Source organism: Tinamus guttatus, unplaced genomic scaffold (assembly GCF_059628265.1).
Source record: "Tinamus guttatus ecotype Peru unplaced genomic scaffold, ASM5962826v1 Tinamus_guttatus_pri_ptg000530l, whole genome shotgun sequence".
Lineage (NCBI taxonomy): Eukaryota > Metazoa > Chordata > Aves > Tinamiformes > Tinamidae > Tinamus > Tinamus guttatus.
Genome location: NW_028289064.1, coordinates 5,421,927 through 5,444,703, shown reverse-complemented (window position 1 = coordinate 5,444,703; position 22,777 = coordinate 5,421,927).

Genomic DNA, 22,777 nt, shown 5'->3' with positions numbered 1-22,777 from the left:
CAGCAGAAAAGAAAGGACCATTGGAGAGAAAAGTATTGTAATGTGTCCCTCAGCATCTCCTACCGTTTTCTCCCTTGATGCCTGATCTAGGTAGTGTGAGAGAGGGGAGTCTGCGCCACCATCCTCTGCTTCATTGCAGGACTGCTCTGTGATCTGCTCTGTACCCAAAGTGGCCTCATAGGGAGGATTCTGGAAAAGATCCCTCTCTCCCTGGCAGGCTTGTGGAAGCACACCAGCTTTCCTTTGGAAACAAAGCAATCAGCTGCAGAGACACGTCTGAATTTAAGTTCGCAGTTTGGTGGGGACCTGGAGAAGGAACTGAGAAATTCCCCTTGCAAAATGGAAAGCATCAGTGCCAAAATGGTCACATGGAGTTTGAAAATCGTCGTGCTTTGCTTTTAGATCATATGTAACAGCTATGGCTTGAAAAAGTTATCTTTATTCTTCACATATTCTTACTCCTGTTGGTTTTAGAAGACTTCCTTCTTTCTGTTCCTTATTGAACAACAAGGAGACTGTTGATTCATCTGTTGAAGCTTTAAAGGGAGAAGCACAGATTCTGCAGTTCTTTAAGGTTTTCAAGAGTTAGCAGAATAACTTTCTTCTCTTCCTTCATTAATTTCCTCTTTAATTAATTTGATGGACGGGCATCTCTGATTTTGCATTTGTCTTCTCCAAGACTACTTAATTATGAATTAATTATGGCTGCCTACCTAGAACTTATCTCTTTAAGCTCTACTGGCAAGAGCAATTTCAGAGAAGTGTCAAAAGCAGAAACAGGAAAGTGCAGGCATCAACCTCCTGGATAAATACTGAGAGGAAAGAAGACTATACTAAAGTTTGCTGGTGTTTTTTTGGAAGGAGATAATGGCATGGGGTTTTTGTGGACTTCACCCTTACTGCTGTAACTGCATATGTTAGTATGATTTCAGTCAGAGATCTGTTTTCTTTCATAAAACAGAGACTTTCATTCACTTTTCAGAACATTAATATTTCCAGAAAGAAATGCTTCAAACCATTGCTCTTACTAAATACCTTTTACTTTGCATGGTTATCTTCCTCTTTAAGAATGAAAACATAAACTTTGCAAGGATGCTAGGCCTACAGAGTAGGTGCAGGCCAGATCTGCATAGAATTTGTCTACATAGGAAGTTTCCCTTAATTTCAGTTTAGCCACCATCATGGTCCATCAAGACCTATAAGGACATCTAGACTAAAGGCCAAATATAACCTGAAATAAAGAGAAACAAAAATTATGGTAAGTGCCATATAGAGAGGTAATAAAGGCAGTCCGCACTTCAGAGAGCTTCCACAAATGAAAAACAAGTTTTAGCAGATGAATGAAATAAGCCAAATGATTTTTCTGTGTTCAAAGCAGACCAGGCTAACTAAATTAATAGTGTAGGCAAAGTACCATCTTGCTCCCTGGGCGATAAAATTTGTAGAGGATGTCTTGGCATTCAACCTTCTAAAATGAAGCCGCTAGCTAATATATGTCATAAAACATTTTTCCAAGCATACGCATATGTACATACAGCTGCATGCATATTCATCTTATCATAGGTCAAAATATATTTCTGATAATAGCAACAGGTTCAGAAAGAACATTCCTTTAACAGAGCCATAAACAGAATGAAATACAAGCTGTAAACGATCTTTACTTTAGCCAGATTTGACAGTTTTCTAGATCTTTATCTAAAAAATTCTTCACTGTCTGCTGCTTTATCATGAATCAAAATGTATTGTGCATGGCAACTAAGGAATGATTCACCTGAGTTTTTCATACTCTAGGAAGTACAAAAGATTCAGCAACGAAGTGTAAGTGCATCAAGCTAACCATCTCCCTGTGGTTCAGCAAGAGGCTGGTGCGTTTGCAGCAGGGGTCAAAAGCTTGTGACAGGCACTGCTGCTGTGCATCCATGCAGAGTCCTGGGGCTGCCTTGGCCGCTGTGCTGTCCTTGCCTCACAAGATGAGATCTAGCCCCTTGTCTTCACTATTGAAAGCTTCTCTTATGCTTCCACTTGGAGCTTTTTTGAGAGAAACAGTAAATGAAATTACATGTATTAAATGCTGCTAGTCCTTTATGTAAAAAAGAGAGGACCATGATGGTCAACCTAACAGGCTGGAAGAGGATTTTCAGATGATATGAGACAACTAGAGAAGCAAGGTATTTAATGAATCTAAATACACGTGCTACTGCTTAGACAAATCAACGAATCAGAGAATCATTATGGTTGGAAAAGATCTTCAAGGTCGAGTCCCACCATAAACGTTTCAACTGATAATGGTTAAAAATGAATGTGTTAATGTTAAATTTTAGTTAAAAGTTTAGTTTTAGCTAATGTTAAAAATCACTGTGAAATTTAAATCCAAGCTTTTAGAATAGATAAATGACACCCAGCAGCTGTAATTCTTCCCTAACCCTATGTCAGCTTCATACTTTCCTAGCTGTGGTCTTTTAAATTTGAGCCTAACTCTGCAGACTACTCACTACACATTTTATAGGATCAAAGTTATTATCATGTGGCTTTGAGAAGTTCAAACTGTAGCTATACATATTTTAAGTTGGCCTTGCTTGGCTGATTCTTCCCACATATGTGGACAAGATTCCTGTATTTTGCCAATAGAAGAGACGTTTGAATATGAAATGGATAGTTATTAGAGGCTAAAAAGCATGGAACCATGAAAATAAAAATTCCTCAGGAAGAGAGATAGCATGGCTGTTACACAGAGCAGGAAATGACTAGTCACTTAAAGAAATACAAGCCAAGGAACAGACTGAAGGCACTTAGTGGCTAGAAGTATGACTATGACTCACTAAGATTGCAGACTGCACACTTAGGGCAATCTCATGGACAGAAGCAAGGTGCTGGCACGAGGAACACATGGGAACTCAGGCAGACGGTATATTTGATTCCAGGTTATCTTCACTTTTGCTCTGGATCTTGGACATTCCTCTCTAAAACAAAGACTATGGTATTTTACACTCAGTAGAAGTGAAGTTGGATGGTACATCCATATCTAACAGTTTGCAATTTAGTGAAACAGGTGGCTTGCAGGCTATTTGGGATCCCAGCTGGCATGGTAACACTGGCGTTCCTGAAGTCCCTTCTGTTAATATAGACTAAAAGCAAAGCATGATTATCCTATAGTTGTCTACTTTTCTGTCCCTCTGTCCCCTGCTTTCAAATAGCTGAAAAATTTCTAAGCAGTAGTTGAAAAATTATGAGCCTGTATGGGTACATTGTATAAAACCTCTTACAGACATGGCTCAAAGATAATTACTTTAATTAGGTCAAGATAATTTGTCACAAAATAGTTGCAAAAACTTAGCTGCCCTTATTACATTGGATAAAGTTATTTAAGGCTACAGCTACACTAGTAATCTAATTAAAGTCGAGATCTAAGCCCAGGTTAATAACTAGATGGTTAGTTTAGTTCCTGGCACAGTTTTGGCCTATACCATATAACACTTTCCCCCAATATTCTTGGATTCAGAGCAGGTTCTGCCCAAAAGGCAGAATAATTTGCCTTTCCCAGAGAGTGTGAAAGCTTAGCTGTAGTGACGCAAGCCAGACCATGTCACTCAGGGCCACAGAAGGAGCCTTGGCCTCTTCTATTTACTAGTCTAGTAGTGGACCAGTAGTCTTAATTTGTTTTCCAATGGGAAATGCCAATGTCCGTCTCTCAGAAGAGAATAGCTCAGTATTGCCAGCATAGGCAGCAACAATGGGACAAGATCCATCTTTGTGAGGGGCAGACTGAGAGAGCAAGCTTTATACATTGTCATACAAAGTAACCCATGAAAAGGTCTTTCTTCAGGCCATCAAAACCTAATGTCCAATTCTGTGGAGAAATACTCATGGAGGAAATGTTCAGAGTAAGGGAAATCTCATACAAGTGTTTGCAGAGCGGAGAGGAGGGAGTGAAAAAAAAACTCCTAAAGGGGAAGTACAGTGGTGTCAACAATAAATCGAGCAGAAAGAGAAGAGTCAGCAAAAAGCTATAGACAAATCTGTATGCAAACAAGTCTTCCTTCTGCAATATTCTTGTGTTATAAGCAATACTTGTTTCTGTCAAGACTTTCTTTTCTTACCATAATTGCTGGTTGCTCATCGCTGTGGTACCCTGAAGCCCCGTGGTACAAACTGTGGTATGAACTGGTGCTGTGAGCTGGAATGAAGCTCTGGAACTGGCTCAGCTATTAGGACTTTGGACACTTGTCCAGGAACCACCCGGATGCCTGGCTCCCATGCAAGAGGGTTTTGCTGGGACCGGCAAAAAGTTATGGCAAAAAGCAGATACTTTAAGCGCAGTGCCTGAAAGGGCTGCAGAAAGCGCAACCACAGTGGGTCCATGCTGGGCAGTAGAAAAGAGTGATGGGATTCTCAGGCCGAATGCCCCATGTGGAGGTCTCAGGCAGAAGGCCCCAAGTACATTGACCCCAATGATTGCTGGTGGTGGCGGTACTGGGGAGAAGCAGCTGGAAATGGAGGTTCCTGCCTTGCTCAGTTGCTTGTCGTAATAGATTGCCAGTAAATATAAGCACAAATGCACTGGAGAGCAAGAGAAAAGCCATTAGAGCAGCAACAAAATCAGGGAAGATGATGCTGCTTCTTCTCTCCTGCTGCAGCTCTGTTCTAATTCTTTGATTAATGCCACCACTGGGAAACCTGTAAGTGAATAAAGCCATGTGTTGGGCAGAGCAAGCCAACAGCATTCAACAACTGCATGCTGTGGAACGGAAATGTAACAGTCACTTGTTTGTGAATTAGATTGTTTTTTCTTTAGCTCTTTTCTCAGTGATCCCTGAAGTGATCCTATGAACTGAGATTTTTGTCAACAAAAGAAATATTGGCCTTACAGCTATTCATTACAAATATCATTTCTTTCTTTATTGTGTGCACAAATCAAGAGAGACTAATCTTATCTTCATGGGATAAGTGAGTTTTTGGCATGTGTGCTCAATTTGGAGGACTCTGAACTGAAGCCTTGGCATACTTGAAGACTGAATGAGGAGGAAATAGTGATCTTGTAATAAACCATTTTTTTTTTCTAATATGCACACAAGAGTCACCATCTAGGTCTGACTGCACAAAATAAAAGCATTAAGATAACATATAATTTAAAAATAAAGCAATGGGTTGTCAAACCAACTGAATTTGACCAAGAATAAGAAAATATACAAAGCATATTTTTTATAAAGTTTATTTTGATGGAGAATGGTTTGGGGTTATTTTCCTCGGTGTGGCCAGATATATTAGAACATTTGTGGCATCATTAACTACTGAAGTTATGATTTGGAGCTAAAAGTCAAAGACCATATGAGGGAGTTTTAAAATAAAAGAGCATATCCATGCAAAATATTTTAATAATCAGCAATCCTATAAAAGGAAAATAGTGTATGTGACAACTTAATACGAGCTTTTGTAGCCAATTTTGTACATTTCGAAAGTTTGCATAATGCAGTGGGGATTCTGCAGTGTGTCTCTGCTCAAAAGGTTGTTCAACTTGTTAACATCACCATTTTTTTGAGTAATAGCTATGAAATATGTCTTCTATATACAAAGTGCTGGCTGAAAGTTGTTGTTGCTACCAGGTGTATATGGAAACGAGATTCCTTTGTTTTTTTGTAGTTATGTGCAAATATAAACAAAATATAGAATCATAGATGCCAGCACTAACCTTTAGCTTGAAGGTCTCTCTCAGCCTGGAGAGAATGTTGAATCAAAGAGAAATAAAATTGAAATAGAATAGAAATTCTTCATAAAATGTCATATTTTAATGCAAGAGTGATGTAAGTTCAGACAATACCAAAAGCATACAAATGAAGTCATATTAACATTAAAGGTCTTTCTAACTAAGTTATTGAAACAAAAGGGCAGCAGAGATATAAACAAGTGATCCATTAAAAATAGTGTAAAAAAGTAAGGATAGTCTTTGGGTTTCAACCAAATACTGAAAACAAAATCATGTAAAAAGTACTATGAGAATTAAAATAATAGTAGTAAATGGAGAATTTTTTTCCAAAGCATCAACTTCCTCTGAAGAAAGTAAATTGTTATACTGTCAGCATTGGTAGCTGCTTGTCTTATCATCATTTTTAGGAATCCTAGTCATAGATTTGCTTATATATTGTAGAGATTTTATTTCTAGATGTTCTAAATATTCTTAAACCATTCTAAATCATTGGATGTAACATTAAATATGTTTTATTTAAAACATAGAGGTAAAGGCATAACATCACTAAATAACCTAGCAGTCAAAAGAGGCATTTGACTAGTGCTTTTGAACATTTAAGTAATGGAGCGTTAAGACAATTTGTGTTAGGAAGCCTCTCATAAAGCTAATATTCTTATGTGTTTCAGTTTAGCATCCTGTGTGAACCCTTGAACCTCATTTATTGCCAGCTTGCTTGAAACAAACAAGTTTCTGTTAAAAGCAAAACTACCATTAAGCTCAGCAAACTCAGGCTACTCTTCTTGCAGAAAATGTGTCTTCCTTTGATTTCCTTCTCGGCTGCTGGAATGCTTCAGGCTTTCCAGGCTACTGGAGTAGTTCTAGGTCATTGCAGCTGATAGAAGAAGGACACAGGTAGGGTCAGGAAGGTGAGATTATCCAATATGACTCCTGGTACTGCAGTCACATCTGTCTATAGTGTTATATACACACTGATGAATTACCAGGATCTGGTTACTGTGATAACTCCTGATACCCTGCCCATGTCTTACATTTTATTAACTTTCCCATTGGTGGAGCTCTGCGGAATGATGTGCAGGTGATGGCTGGGTTAGTAAGCAGTGAAATGTGTCCACTAGGAAAAGCTAAAAAGTAGAATTCTTCCCATTCTCTGTATTTAATTATTATGCATGTTTTAGAGAGCCTGCCTCCTAGCGAGTTGCTCCTGGAGAGATGCCACCCTGGTGCAGCCCCTCCACAGATGGGACAGGATTGGAGGGACTTTCTCATCCAGGAGTGCCTGATGCACCGTCTGTCCTTCTGCTCTCTCTGACAGCAGCTGCTTCCCTGGCAGAGCAACCACAATGTCCACCTTGGTGCCCTGCGCCAGGCTCCCGCCTTACTGAGGGAGCTGTCATTTATTTTGCCTTGTAGACAAAAGTAGAAACTCGTACAGCAATCACCACCTGAGTCTTTGGGCATCAGCACTGTGATTCAAACAACCTCCCATTTCAGCTGGATCCCCAAAGCACAGACATTAAGATGTATGTTTTTATTAGTGGCCAATTCTCTGACAAACATGTGGTTTGCATGTCTTTTTCAGGAAGTACTTAGCCTGAAAATCAAGTTTAAATTTGTTTTGAATAGAAGGATCAGTTTTAGCTGTCTCTGTTTCAGAAATTTTTCTGTAGAGGGATACAGCTGGTCTCACACCAGAGCTGAAGAAAAGCAAAAACCCTGGCACAGGAGAAGTCAGTTCAGCTGCCCAGGATATTGAGAGGGCTCAGACCGTAACAGGAATGTGTGAAAAAATGTTTTGCAGGGCTCTATAAATCGGTTAGCTAGGCCTGCTCTGGAGGGAGAAAGGCGTTACCCAAAGCCCGAGATTCAGCAGTGGATTTTCTCCTCCACATACAGCTGTGCCACGATGCTGATGCGTCACGTCTACCCCTGCCTTGACATGAGCTCTGCTTCAGTTCAAATGTGCTTCACCCTTTGCCCACCACCACCCTTAATACCTTCAGCTTTCTTCTGGATGCATTTCACTCAGAAATCCTTGTGATATCCTTTGTTACCTTCCTCTTGGAATCAGTCTCAGCTCAAACCATCCTTCCCACTTCTGGGAACTTTCTTTTTGCCTAGACTGTGGAAATGTCAACTCCATCGTCCTTGGCACTGAAACTCATGGTACCAATCACAAAGAGCACTGAAACACTGCTGGTGGCAATGCTAGCTAGCTGCTGCCAAACGTGCCAAGCTTGCAGGGTGTGAGCAGGATTCCAGTGGGTGTTTGCAGAAAAATCTTTCAAGAGGAAATTTTTTTTTGGAGGGTAAGCAATTGCGAATAAACCTTTTTTTTTTTTTTTTTTGAATAAACTATTCTTTTCTTCCTTCACATTTCCCCACCTCAAAGAGATTTGCTTTCTCTTATTCAATTGTCATAGAAAGATGAAAATCAGTAGAAGGAAAATATATTGTGTTTTGAATAGTAGGTAACATCACATGTCAGCTAGGGAGATTTCTGTAGCATCGGTTTGTCCTATTTGATTTGACCCAGGGACACTTCACTCTATCAGGCAGTGCATTATCATCTCAAGCTCATGAAAAGATATACTATTAATTTAACTAACTGAGCTGCAGTCAGACTTGACAGGAGAGGGAAAAAATCCCTAACCAGTCTTTTAATCACTCACCTAAGGTGATTTGAATGAAGTCAATTAAATGATCTTTCATCAGCAGAAAAGAGCTATACTCAGCTAGTTGTGGGACTGTCTGCAAGTTCTTCTTTGTGAAGATGCCTTAAGGATAAAATTCTGTGGGTATTTTTGTCTCCTCTCATTGGTCTAGGATGGAGTGAGTTGGATGAGAAAGGAAAGATGAGTGTAGGGTAGTTGTGTAAAGTTTCAGAAGAATACATACACAAAAATCTATTTGGAATAAATTTCCTCATTCTCTAGACTTGCTGCACATACCCTAGGAAATGCCAAACATTAAAAAAACATAAATACCAAATATCCATTTTCATAGTCCAGTTCTATACAGCATCATAGCCAAATAATCAGGTGAAGGACTGTTTTTACTGTCTTAGATAGTGAAGTTTTTTTTTCCTATGGAGACTGAAATTTATCACATCCCTTCTCTCTATTTTTTTTTTCTGTTGTACTTTGTCAATATTATTTTGCATTCAAACTCCTGGCAGAGACAGTGAAGCACAGAATGTCTATAGAAAGTAAAACTCGCCTTGTAATTTCTAAATTGAAGAATAGTATTTTAACTTTCCAGGTCATACATGGGAGCTTTGAGCGCAAGATTATTTTTTACATTGAATTTTGAGTTCTGTGATATGCTTATTGAGACTCAGTACTTGCAGATCTTTGAATGCATGACTCTGCACAAGGAATTTCATTCTGAAAAACATATGGCTGATGTGTTGTAATCTGCACAGTGTTTATCATTCCTATAGTCACACAGATTTGAAGTTCAAAACCAGCTTAATTTTAAAACCACCTGGCATTTTACCCTCAGCATGATGATGAAAATGTGGTTAAAAGTGAAAAATACTCACCCTGAATGTCCCTAAGGCAGCCTGTATCACTTTGGAATTAAAATTACAGAGGACATTTGCAGGATGAACATGTTAAAAAAAAAACTGTCATGGTATATACGTACGTCTTACACGTTCCAGGTGCATTTTTGGGCAATTAGTTCTCTTTTGAAATACATATTACATACTTATCAGGTGTTCTTTGGGAGAGATCAAAACCCTGTGCCAGTTCTGATGGTGTGTTTTCATATTAGTGCTGCATTAATGATAAAGGTTGAACTTCCATCAATCACTTTTCCCCTAGATCTTAAAATGAACAAAATTATCACCTCCTGGAAATGGTGCTTCCCATTCTTATCTCTGAAGAAGTCTGAGATTAATTTCAAAATATATAAATACAATATATAGAATAAATGATAAATAGGAAGGTCTTTATAGGCAGTCAATAGGAAACAGAGAGCACGAGAGGGGCGGGCAAGCTAAGTACAGCACTTGGCACTTACAGAGGCCAAGTGCTGCTGATAGTTCAGAACAAATCTGTTTTAAAAGAGAAACAGACTTCCTCTATAAACTTGGACTTACATCCTTGCTTTCATGTCAGTTGCTCTTATTTTGTTATTTTAATTTTAAAATAAGAGGTGGAAATGGCTGGTTGCTGCGCACTGTCAGCAAGATTTTGGCAGCTCTCAAACTTTGTTTTCTAGAGGAAGGCAGGAGCTAGCATACAGAATTTGAACTCATTTCTGTGGAAACTATAGGAGAAGACAGAGCTAGCCGTGAAGCCTGGCTCTCTAATGAAAAAAAGACACCCTTGCAAAATCAGAGCAAAAAAACCACAGGATCTGTTAACTGCGTGGAGCAAAGGCAAGTAAAGACTTAGAAAGTCAAAGTGTCTTTTCTGCTGACTTATCTGTAATGCATCTAATTTTGTTATTTTCATATAAACAACTTCAGAATTACAACAAAGTAAGAAGATAATCAGAACTTTGCATAAGGGTAAATATATACATGATTTATGGGCCTATAGGAACAACTAAAACAGTGTATCTCCCACTCACGACTACCTCCTTCACAGAGGCTTCCCTGATGTTCCCAAGATGCTGGAGAGACATTTGTTTTCTCCTGCAAGAATATCCACCCCACACACCGGTGCACCCTGGCTGGGGTGGATATTTCTTTTGTGCTGCAGGGGTACTTCAGGGCCTGTGTGACAGCAGCAAAATACAGAGCAGAGCAGCTTCTCACCTGTATTTGATCCCTGGTCCCATCTTAGATCAGAAAAGCAGGACCTGAGAGTGCCTGGTGGCACTTGGGACTACCTATATGCCCCAGTGTATCCCAGCTCCACGCTGACCGGAAGGCCAGGTGTGCACCATCCAGGTGTGCAATGTTGAGCAGAGCACTATCCAGCTGTGCATCATCCCTGTGCCACATCCTGGTTTCCGTGGGAAGGATATCTAGCACATGGAGCAAAAGGTACCTGTGCTACCTCTGCGCACTATGGCCACCCCAGGGTGCTAGGGCATGGGAACAGTTTAGATGTCACCTCAATCCCTTCCTCCCTCCAGACTTGGGAAATGAAAAATTATATTTGACCTTTTACAGGCACAATTGTTATAGTCAGAATCCTGCCATTTAAAATAAAAAGATCCACATGATTCATATTCATCTGTAGGATGTTGCTACTCTTTGGCTTGTACAACAGCTCACGTGTCACCTGCCTTAATGCAGGCTCTGAAAAGGTCAAAGAGGTGAAAAAGAGTGGTGTGATTCAGTCCATAGTAAGCCCTTTTAATCGTGAGGAAGTGATAACTAATGCTGCTTTTTAAACATCTATTTGAGAAGTAATTCAGGTTGCGTATAGTAGACATGACTTTCATAAGTAAATGGAGAACTGATTTAGTCTTTAAAAGAAGGTTGTATTTCATTTATAATTGCAAATATTTCTCTTTTATATAATATTTTAAATTACAATTCACTGAAAAATGATTATTCTGTAAGACTAGGTAACAAGGCTATGCCTAATTTCTGCCATTTGGATGAAAATTTCTGGTGTGCAAATACCAAGAATCAAATGTAAGATAGGCAAATACTAAGGCCGCAAAAGAGTAATGCAGAAAAGCCTTATTTTTTTAATTACAGTTTCAAGTTGTTTTTAAGCAACAAAAATCTGAGATATGTATGTGGCTGACTTGGGCCTTTTGTAAGGCAGAACTGCAATAACTCGCTAAGATAGCAAAAAGAAAACCAGAGGATTAAATAAACCAGTAAAATATTTATTGGCAGCACTGAGATTGCTAGAAAACAGTACCTTAAGAGCACCAAATAAATGGTACCTTTCTGCCACCACCAGAAAAGTTTTTTAAAAGACCAAAAGAAAATAAAATGTTGGCATTGTCAAAAACCAGAGGCATTGGAAACTGCCAGATGATATTAGAGACATCTTCTAAAAAATGGAAGTCGTACCTGAACATGGAAAATAGAGAAGAAAATAAACTCTGGCAAGCTGAATGTCAAGCTGCAATAAAGTAGGCTATACAAGATCTCAGCCGGCTAAAGCTATGAAATCTGCTACAAAACCTTCTCCAAAAATGCCAAAGACAAGAGGCTGACTAGAAAGTCAGTGGAGCCAGGACATGATGAAAGTCTGAGGGCTTCCTGCAAACACAGAACCTTGCAGCAGTGCTAAATGGTGTGTTTTGCTTAGTGGTTGCTACAGAGGAGGTCAGTGAGGTTCCCACTGGAGTTATTCTTCACCAAGGATGAATGTGAGAAATGCAGAATTAAGTGTCAATAGGAAAGATTTTGTAATAAATCTATAGACTGAACCTAACAAGTTTCCAGGACTGACACAAATTAGTGAAAGAGCTTCAGGTGCACTTCAGGCGCAGACATCAATGCAGCATGAGCAGGTGGGGGACCAGAGGCCACAACAGGATTTGAAAGGCACATTTTGAGGAAATTATGCTTTCATGCAATGAGAGAAACAGTCTTCTTTTCAATTAAAAGACAAAAATGGCTGGAGAAAATTGAAGGAGATTATCTGTGGGGTATTGTGTGTACCTGGGTTTATGACTGTACCATTTAACATTCCCATAAAGAATATGAAAAAATAGGTGAATAATAAAACAGCAATACTGCACATCATAAAATGTTCCTCAGAATAGTGTGATCTTAAAGTAGTTGAAAGGGGTGCACGGTTGACTGATTAATAAAATGGCAAATGAAATTCAATGTCAATGTTGTATGTCAGTATAAGGTAATGCATACAAGGAAAAAGTAACCTTTAACCATATATATATGCTCAGTAGGGGATTTTAATTCTCTACTCTCACTCAGGAAAGAAGCATAAGAATTAATGTGGATAGTTTTCAGAAGATATTGGTTCAATAGTTGTTGGAAGTCAAAGGCAAATTGACAATTTTTTAGAAAAAGAACTCCAAGCAAATCAGATGACAGTGCAGAAAATATGATGCATCTGCACTTTGAATACTATGTGATGTTCAGTCACTCTGTCTCGAAGGACCTATAAAATATCAAGAAATGTGCTAAAGTTGTCTCTTCATTTGGGAATATGGATTTGGGCCCTGGGTTGCAAAACACACAAGGAGGAATAATGTAGAAAGAGGAGATTCCCTGGGAGGAGTCTGACTGTGGAGAACCACTTGCTGACTTGCAGATTTTGTTTTACATTTAGCTCTTTGGGCCATCGTATAAAATAGTATGTACCTATGGTTGATCTCTAACATCTTTGTTAATTTTTTGGAGCCAATACGGCAAAATTGTTCGAGGCTCTGCCTCAAGAGAAAAACTGAATGCAAAGTCCTGTGGACAGCTTAATCCAAGGTGTCTCTCACAGGGGGATTACTGAGATAGCCTCCCTCTAAATCAACAGCTCGGTTCTCTCACCATGCGTTAGTGGTCTGATGCTGTGGTTTGGATAATGCTAGATTGCTTAGTTATGTTCTGCTGGACAAAGATGTAGATTTAAAAAATGACAATCAAAAACTCTACAAAGAGGAGAGATACAGCCTGTTTTCTTTACCTGTAGTAGAAACAGTTTAATCAGTTAATTTGCTCACTGCCAGTACTTCAAAATTGTTGTTTATCTTGTATTGCAGCAGGTTCAAATTTTGCTAGGCAGGAAATTTTGTTGTACTATTTTTCTTCAAGAAGTGCCCTTGAGCTGAGCTCAGCTGATCTCTGTCCGAACTCGGCTTCTCTTACATTTTAAGAAATTAGATGCTCTTTGTGATGACTTTGGAAATGACAACACAATGGGTATGTGTTATTTTTAAATTTGCTGCTGAGCATCATTGCTAAAGGCTTAAAATTTATATTATCTAAAATCTAAAGGGACATAGGCTTTTGCCACGGCCTGAAGAGCGGCACAACTGCTCATAGGAGTAAGGACTGCACAACTGCAGCCTTGCAAAACTGAGATTCAGGGATGAGACAGTCCCATCCATCAGACTGTTTTTTATCAATATTATGCTGAATTATAAGCAAGAATGTATTTATTTTTTTTTTAAAAAAGTGCTAATAAATTCCTCTTGCTCTCCTGTAAGTACCAGCAGAGATTGCTTTTTTGCTTTCACAGTGACACTTAATATAGTAAAGTAATTATTTTAGTCTGCCGCATGTGCTACATCCTCAGGAATCAGGTTTTCCCTGTACCTGTCACTTGCTCAGCATTTTACTATGCTGAATGGACAGGATGTCACTGAGAAACTTGGGAACATTTAGAGTGTTTTTAAATACATTAGACAGGGGATCTTAAACTCACCTTTCTATCATTTGGTGTCTGCTTGTTCTAGTGTTTTTACCCTAGAGCACCAGCATTCATACTTTATTTACAGATCTCAACAGGTTTTGCCTTGTCACATACTTTGCATTCCCTAATGAGGTGTGTAATGTCCCTTATGTAAGCTCTAGTTCTTGCTCTGCTGTGGTGCCTGGGCGTTCTGTTCTTAAATGAATTTCCTTGTGTTTTGCTTTTTACTGAGGAAATGGTAAAATAACATTTGGCTTCCCTTCTCACATCATGTACTAACAAAAAAAAAATCAACCTGCTTCACATAATTAGTTTGATTTAGTGGAATGAATAGCAGAGCTTCCTTTTTTGATAGCGAATACTATAAGAGGACAGAAACTCTCCATAAGGAAGTGAACTGTGAGTACATCACATAAATTACAAAAGGGGCACTACATAAGTGTAACTCTCTCAGTTACTCTCTTGAATAGGGTTTAAGGTCAGAAGGGACCTTTATGGGCAGCTGGTTTGAGCTGGTATGTATCAATTGTGCCAGAGGCCACATCATTTCACCTGGTGGCAGCAAGCCCTTCTCCTCTCACTGAGGCAGAGCCCTGTAACATCAATTTAGAGAGTTTGGATGATGGTGGGTAGATAAACCAGCAGGTCTGAGTGAGGTGCAGTAACCCGAGGTCTACCTAGAGGTACATCTACATGGGCAAGGGGTGGGCGAGTGTCAGGTCATGGTGATGGCTCATGGACAGGCCAGCTGCACAGGACAGCCCTGCTGCATCCCCCAGAGCACATGCACTGCATGTGTGCAGTACGTTTTTTCAACCCACAAATATGGCATTTCTAGCTTTCCCAAAGTAGTTTAGACAGATGTTCCCCTCCAACCTTGTCGATGTAAAAAAGTATTGAAAAATGAAATCTCCAAAGTTGTCAAAACCACAGAAAATGTGCAAACTTACTTATAATTACTGCTGAGAGAGAGAATCACAGCTTCATGATCCAAGAGGGCTGAGCTGAAGCTGGATGGATGTCTATAGCAGAAAATGGATTCACTGATTTGTTCTGGTGAAATCTTCATTAATGCCATGATGGATTAGATATATAATCTGAGCAATTTCTATTTATGGACTGGCTTTACAATTCATATTTTATGGATTTCCTTCCAGGCAAATCTGCACTGATTGGTTCATTAGCGTCTTGTTAGAAAAGCACTGGAGAGGATATTCATCTGAAGCTCAAATACCATGTCAATTAGCAGGCAGGGGTTTTGTACTGCAGAGTTCAGAATGTACTTGGCAGAAGAAATGCAAATAAACCTTTTATCAATGAGAAAAGCTTAAAGCTGTAAATACAGACACTTCACCCTTTAAAAAAAAGGGTGAAATATTTTATGAATGACAGTTGTTAGTCCTGCGTTTTGAATAAATGATTAGAACAAAACTTCACTTTTATAGCAAATAAGTGGGTATTTATTTGATAGTGAAGACATACTTCGGAAAGAAACAAACAAGCAAAAGGTCTATCCTGCTTTATGGTGCAGAGGCCAATGAAGGGAGAGGTCGCTCCCTGGATGCTAATGACAGCTAAGCATGCTTTTTTGGACACACCCCTGGAACACACTGCCTGGCAGCAAAATGCTGTGAGAGAGTCTGGTTTTATTGGCATGAAAAAATCATAACTTTTGCACGTGATCATCATGTGAATGTGTGAAGTCATTTCCTTTGTATAGAGTAGGATAAAACTGTGCATTCAGGAAACTATGCCCGGGATTTAAATCAAGAGATTATGGAAATGCATGATGGCATTCTCACTTTGCGCCTAGTCCTGCCGACACTGCTGGCCTCAGTTCTTGCTGCTATGCAGAAATGACTGAGTCTCTGAGGCTATTCTCCTAACTATCATATTTGGTGGGAGGGCTTTCATTTCTAGGTTTAGTTTCTGAATATTTTAAATTAAAGCAAACACCTCAGTTTTTCAGTCCATGCGAGGAAATTGGCTTACATGCAGTTACATTAAGGTCTCAGTTATCACTGTCATAAACCTTTTTCAACCACTTATGCACTTTAGTGGACGTATGAAGTGCTAGTAAGTAGCAATTGCAGTGTTTCACACACATGTTGTAGGTACATTTGGCTATGCTAGCTTCAAAGCTGGAGACAATGAAGACATTAATTTCTTAGTTAAATAGAGCCACCAACATGAATACATGAGGTGTGAAATCACAGTCTCATTGGCCACATTAATACTGCTCTATTAGATTGCTTTGGGGACTGACTTAGGAAGGCAATCTGAGCTGAAGTTCACATGCACATTTCACACCCTTACATTACTTTCCGCATGTCCACCTCAGCCTGTCTCCACCTCAGCAGGTGACCAGCACCTGGAGCTTGCTGTGCAGGTCCTTCAGGAGATGGGGGGTGAGACCCTTCCTGTGTGTGTGCTGAGACTGGTTTTTAAAACTTTGTTGTGAAACTGAGTCATAAGTGAGAATGTATGTTGTTGTGTGATAAACACGTTGGGCAGGACTGAGACATCAGGACTGAGACTGAGACTGATGGCATTTACTCACCTAATGCATGTGCATACGAGATGTCTAAGCTCCCATTACAGTTGGTGAAGATCCAGTCCATAAATCTCAGGAGAGGAGTGCTCAGCATAGGAAGTGGAGTCTGGAGAGTGAGTCAGGCCACCTAGAGAAAAATAGTGAGAGGCTCTGTTCATTTGCCCTCCTACTAGTACTGATAACGAGTCTGTCTGAGATGCCCAAGGTGTCCCTGCCTGAGGAATGCACATAAGGCTTGCAGATAGGATGCAACAGAAGACCTGAGCATCTCTGAGGGAGCTGCTGAACTCAGGCAGAAACCTTCAGGGCATCTCAATGGGCAAGAACACCAGCATTTTGGCAACTGAATAAGCCTTGGAGATTTACTGACTGCAAAATAAATCCAGGCTCATAGCTCCAGTAAAACTTTGCAACTAGGTCCTCCAGATGCCAAAGTTTCACACTGAATACCACCTTTGTTTCTGTCAAGAACCGAAAGCCACTTTTTCAATCAGAATATTTTATGTCTGTAACACACACAGGGCATAGACCCAAGACAGTTCCTCACAGCCAACATTAAGGCCTCTCTCACCTTTGATCACAGGGGAACTGCCAAAGGCCCTGAGATGCAGCTTGCTTCCTCTCTGCCTCCTTGAAAAGCTCTGCAAACCTAGACTGAAATAAAGACTAGATGAAAGACAGGCAACAAAAGGAGAAATCTCTCTAGCTGTGGACCTTCACAAAATCTGGTGTGAGATTCACCTATGATGCAGGAAACCTTCTTCCAGCCTGACATTCAATTGTGAATGTACCAGATAATGAGCACAGATACTCTTCTGGAATGGGAAGTCTTCAAGGGGATGTGCCAAGCCTGAGCCGGTGGTGCGGCAGCTCTTGATAAGCACATGGCCCTGTGCAAGCTCTTGATAAGCACAGCCCCAGACCTGCTGTGTCAATGCGGGCAGTGACAAACCAAAAGAATAGGTGCTGTACTCCATCCCCAGAGTGCACTCCCAGGTCTAGCTGGAGCCTCCCCAAGCACACGGCAAAATGAAGGCAAGAAGGATAGTTCAAACGTGTTTTTAAAGGAGTTTCTTAAAGGAATATTGTGCAATGCAAATGTAGCCATTGATATCAGTGGTAAAATTAAACATAGATCAATATTTCACTTGTTCTTTTGCTTCGTGCTCTGACCCTGCATTTGTTGTGTCAGTGACAATGCTTCATGTGCTTCAATACCTGGGGCAAAATCCTGCAAGACCAATACAAACACCGGTGCAAACATGCCTGGAGTAGTTAATATATCTCAAAAATTCTGGCTTCTGGGAAGTTACTGCAGATATTCTTGGCAGAACATGGCACGGAGGAGCGTGACGCAAATTTATCCTGGAAAAGTTAATATGGTACTTCTTTGCCTTAAAAATAGTTATCAGTTCTATATCCTTATGTAAAAAAATCTCTCTGATGAGAGGAAAGAATGCAATTCATGTGACTTTAGATTCTAATAACACATTTATTAACAAAGCAATTAATACAGCTATATCCAATTAACTCATTATAAAACTTATGAGTATAGAGGATACGATGGAGGAACCATCAAGCTGTATATAATCCCTTCAGTATTACAAATATAACTTTCTGACAGAAAGAACCGGTATTTGGTATTTTATAGGCTGGTTCTCATTCTTATAAAATTAATCCAGGTCCATAGCTTATACACTGAAATCTACCAGCTTTGCTGGGGAGAAAAGTCTTCATAGTAATACATTATTTTGACTTGCTTTTTCTACCTATCCATTTACCTTTTCTGCAAATAAATGATTGATGAGTCAGGGCAATGTGATCATACGAAACAGAGACAATGTGGCTGAGAAATTTTCAAGGACTAGCTCTGGGATTTGGGGAGTGTAATGTTTTAGACATGCAAGCTGCTATCAAAAAGAAATGCAAACACTGTTTGGGCTTTCTTTTTGGGGCAAAAATAATCGAGTTCTTCAAAAGATGTAAATGAAGTAAAATTGAGGCTATAGGCAAGAAAGAACTGAAGGTGGCACTGTAGGAACAAGCAATCCTTTTTCAGAAAAGAGAGATGGTAAATATGTGCCTACTCCTTCTCTTTTAAAAGAGAGAGAAAACACGAGCCATAGCTTCCTGAACCTTTCCGTCCATTTGTGCTCGTGAGTAAACTTCTATCCCTCTTCCTCAGACCAGGAGGGCTTTAAGGGAGCACCAGGGCAGCCAGTGTCGTTGATGCTGCACGTTCGCTATGTGCCCTGCAGTTTGTAGGCTGCCAGCATTGCAAGCTGGCTGAGGAGTCAGCTGAGCATCTGAAAGGGCGACCACATATGGCAAATTACTACCTAATACCACTGGTTTAACCCTCTGGGCCTCACTTCAGAGGGAGACACCATATATGCAAAGACCTATCCACAGCCATAGCCATATCCAGATCTCACACTCTAATGTAGATTGAGTGAAATATTTTTTAACAGAGAATCTAAAATACTGTTTGTCATATGTACTTTGAGGTTGTAAAATACACTTGATAATCTAACTCCAAATAGATGTTGGGATGCGAGGAGAGGGCTTTCTGTGAGATCCTGCTTTTTGCAAGAAATTGCAACAGTTTTGCAGAGAGGTTTAGGATTACAGAAACTATGGGCTTAGACTTCAGAAGGGTTCAGTACGCGCTTTGGGCACAGGACAAGCATAAAATCCTGAGCTGTTGCAAAGTCTGTAGTAGCAATTTGAGCACAGAGTGAACACCTAGTTTAAAAAATTCAAAATATTACAGGCCAGATGCATATATGTTAGAAACAAAGTCATGGATTATAGCCAGCATGAAGCACCTGCCATAATCCTGGTTCATTGTATCAGAAAACTCTTTAAGTCCCCATGACTAGTGATGAAGATCTCCCATCCTTTTCAGATGTCAAGAATCAGATTCATTTATTCTGAAAAGTGTCACCTGCTCTGGAAGCCAGCATGCAGCGAGGGAGCAGAGGAACCAATCCATTTGGATTTGGTGCATTTAGTGGATTTCTTGATTTTGCTTGCTGACTTGTTTTCATAATTTAGTTTTGGCTGTTCTGAAGATTCAGGCCCTTATGGCCACAGGTCTCTTCTAATGGATCAGCGATATGAGAAAGCCTAATTGCAGACAAATAATCTATCTCTGTAGGCAGAACCAGACATGGAGGGCTTTGAAAGTCAGGAAAGAGACCTTGAAGTGGGCTCACTTCAGTCAGGAATCACATGCCAGGAGCTAGTGATTAAAGTGAGACAGACCTTCCTGCAGTGGCAGCTCTAATAATTTTAGCAGGTGGAGATCCTAGCAGAAAGGACTGGTAAACATGTGTATGTGCATATGCGCATACAATATAATGGAAGTTTAAGATAACAGTATCATACAAAACAGAAAAAGGTAGCCAGCAAAGGCAGCCGCGGACAATAAAAGCCCCACAAAGGACAAAGCTGCAAAGGTTTCACAAATGCACGAGGGCTCTGTAACACGTTTAAGCACTGTAAAAACAAACCTCTAGGGAAAGTTCTTGCAGTGAGTTTCTAGATCTTGTATCTTATTACCTATTGTAACAAGCTTGTTCAAGTTACCTTCCGTGGGACAACGCACAAGGCCTGTGTAAGGTTTGCAGAGAGTAGCTCCAGGTCCGTTGCATTATGGCACTGCTAAAGCAAACGACAAAGAAAGATTTTAGCAGGGTTAACAAAGTTGTGAGGACAGAGACCTGTGTCCCCAAGGCAAGAGCCATTCCTGCCTTCTCGTCTGTACTTGTCTGCTGAACAGAGAGCTATATTTGAAGCCATGCAGAGTGTCCTTGGGCCACAAAGCTCTGTTCCAGGACATAAAGTACACTGTTCTTCTGAAGGTCCTGCACTGTGGGAGGGAAAAGGAAGGCTTTTCAGTGGGAAACACAGGAGGTTTCTTCTTCTGAAGCTAATGGTGTGTCAACGAGTGCTTGAGAGATTTCCCTTGTGTATGGAAACATCCAGGTTCCGTTACCCAACAGAGATATAGGGCCGGCAGCTTCCTCTTTAGCTTCTGACACCTCCTTAGCTTTTGACAGCTGCCCAGGCTGTCAAAACAACAACAACAACAACAACAAAACCAAGCAGTACAAGCACATGGTCTATTTTTTTTTCTATAGAGGTCAAGAAAAATGCATAGACATGAATCTGATATCAGCTCGGATATTGTCCTTTGATATAGATTTCCCTTTTTCAGTGATTCTCACTCACGGGAATGATGAGCACATATAGATACCAAATCTTCACCAGTGAGCCACCACATGAAAACATTCTTATTGCTCAGTTATATTTTAGCTACCCAGATTATTATCTCCATGAAAAATGTCCTATTTGCATGTGTAATGCCAGGATTACTGTGAAAATGTATCCAGTGTAGCTAATATCCATCCTTTCTTCATGTAAGAATTAAGGCATTTGAATTAGGAGAAAATAGACATCTTTTCTATGTCATTTATTTCGCAGTCTCTCTCTGACATTCTCCTGTCCAACAAGTTCCATCACCCTCAATAGGAGCTAATTCATTTGTCAGTGTTGTGATAGTGACTGATTGTAAGGCAGCAGATAACATAATCTGCCTTTTAAAGTTCTGAAGAAAGTGTCCTTTCTATTTATTTTACTTGACCTGGAAAGAGCAAAGTGCTGTAAGCCTGCTGGTTTGATTGATTGCAGATAGATATCCATCCCAGGCATCTTGTCTATCAGTAAGTTACTTTTGAGTAAGGATGGATTCAATTTGCAGGCTTTGTCCCTGTTCTAAAGCAATGTGTAATAGAAAGGTAGACCTCAAGTCACCAACTGCTAACAGCTATAAATAAAGGTAATCACTATGAAACAAAACAAGTTACCCATTCAAAAGATTTGTTGAAATAAATTAAAATATGAAGTGGTGCTAGATCCATTTGAACATCCACGTCTCCCCTGTCAGCTGGTGACACTCAGTTGCAAGTGATTTTAAGAAGCAGAAAAATGCAATTCACTTATTTGGGTGTTGCTTTCCCTCATATTCACAAGTGACATCTGCCTTTTCAGTACTATATGAGGCTGAGGCTACGGCAGCTCTGCTGCCTCAAGACAACATTTACCATTAAGTGGTGGAACTAGAAAATTTATAGAAAAATTTAAAATATGACAACAATGAGAGAGCACATAATAATCTTAAAACTGTAGGTGTTCTATTTGGATCATAGATTGAACAATGGTACATTTTGACTCTGATTTTGAGCCACCTAGTGGTAATATAACAAAAATATGATGTTCATGCTAAAGAGATGTGAACATTTCCCAGCAACTGTCTACAATTTAATGGGACTAAACTCAACAAACTGAATTGAAATTCATGCATAATATGAGGGACCTGTGCTAATACTTAACTTTTGTGATGAAGATTTGTTAGTTATGTGTGTAGAGATTTTAACTGTTTGCATTGTTTCCTAAAGAAGTATTTTTTTTTCACTAGAAATAATGTCAATGCAACCTAATAACAGGGCATTAAACCATTCCCTCAGATTGATCTCATTGATAGAGAGTTCCCCCATCTCTACTGAGGCTTTCCCAAGGCACCTCTTCCTTCTGGGAGCCTTTCTGGCCACTGTCTGGCTGGTGAGATGTTCATATGATGCCTGGCAGAGGTGGCAGCAGAGCTGCACATAATGTCTGTCACCTTGATGCTATGTCCCTTTTCTGACACTGAAGCAAGCCTGTGCTGAGAGACAGACCTTGGACTGTAGTAATTTTGGGCCGGTTGATGGAGATGATTTGAGAAGGTTCTCTAAAATATTCTTGCATTGGAGTCGGGAGTCTAGGAGACTAGAGTGAATTGAGGACCTTGGCATTGATATAGCGACCCTGGGCTTGATCATGCATGTTCTCAGCATTTTCTGATAGGTTTCATTCCCTGGAGCATCTTGAATCTGTGGTTAAGTGTGAATGAATATTGATATCTGATCTTAAAAATAGATCTTAATATCTTTTCTAAAATTGAGCAACTTATCTAAATATTGCATCATACAACAGAGCTTGAATTAGCAGGCGCTCTTACATTTTCATGTATCTATGGAACAGCTGCATTTTCCAGTCCTGTTGTCTGGATGATAATCAATCACAAGTCCTTTCACACTCAAAGAAGCAAAGTTAATCACAGACCTGCTCAGTGGTCTATGAGATACCTTTAAGCACCTCAGATATACTGTAGCTAATTTT